Raw genomic sequence first — 981 nt, forward strand, 5'->3', positions numbered from 1 at the left:
ATTTTTTCCCAGCTTTATTGCAATTTAATTGACCTAGAACATTGTGTAAGTCTACGATGTACAACATGATGATCGGTCACGTGTATATATTGTGAAATGATTGCCACAATAATGTTAGTTAACATGTTCATCACCTCACATCACCTCACATAATTACATTTTGGGGATCTACGTTGAGAACATTTTTTAAATCTACACTCTTAGCAACTTTTAAGTATATAAGAGGGTTATATTATATATTTAATTATATCCTAACTGTAGTCACCATGCTGTGCCTTAGAGTCTCACAACTTATTTATTTTATAGCTAGAAGCTTGTACCCTGTGACCATCATCTCCCCATTTCCCTCATCCTGCAGCTCTTGGCAGTCACCATTTTACTGTTTCAAAGTTTGGCTTTAAAAAAAATTTATTTTCTGCACTATGTCTCAGTTGTGGCACTGGAGATCTTCATTGCCTCATGTACGATCTTTGTTGTAGCATGTGGGATCTAGTTCCCTGACCAGGGATCGAACCTGGGCCTCCTGCATTGGAAGCCAAGAATCTTAGCCACTGGACCACCAGGGAAGTCCCAAAGTTTGGCTTTTTTTTCTTTAAAGATACCACAGATAAATGAGATCGTACAGTATATGTCTTCTTCTGTCTGATTTATTTCACTTAGCATAATGCCTTCAAGGTCCATCCATGTTGTCAAAAGTAGAAGAAGTGAATGTAAAAATGGAAGCATTATGGAATGAATAATATTGATCAGTGTTCTGAGAATATAGATTTTAGCATTTTAAATCCTTCTCATCCTATCTGAACCTGGAAAATCTGGTTATTTGATGATCTTTCAAAAACTAGCAGGTCATATAGAGATTAAGAAGAAGTATATTATGGCATGGGGCTTCCCAGGTGGCACAGTGAAGAATCAGCCTGCTGATGTAGGAGACACAAGAGACGCAGGTTTGATCCCTGGGTTGGGAAGATGCCCTGGAGAAGG

The 981-nt window shown here is 38.1% G+C and overlaps 1 non-coding gene across 1 annotated transcript; it reads right to left on the reverse strand.

Annotated features, from left to right (window-relative positions):
- Positions 1 to 493: 493 nt before the first annotated feature.
- TRNAW-CCA lies at positions 494 to 566 on the reverse strand. Its single transcript has one exon. It is a non-coding gene; the product is annotated as a tRNA-Trp (tRNA).
- Between the last annotated feature and the right edge of the window lie 415 nt (positions 567 to 981).

Source organism: Bos indicus x Bos taurus, unplaced genomic scaffold (genome assembly GCF_003369695.1).
Source record: "Bos indicus x Bos taurus breed Angus x Brahman F1 hybrid unplaced genomic scaffold, Bos_hybrid_MaternalHap_v2.0 tig00003407_arrow_arrow_1_114999, whole genome shotgun sequence".
NCBI classification, from domain to species: domain Eukaryota; kingdom Metazoa; phylum Chordata; class Mammalia; order Artiodactyla; family Bovidae; genus Bos; species Bos indicus x Bos taurus.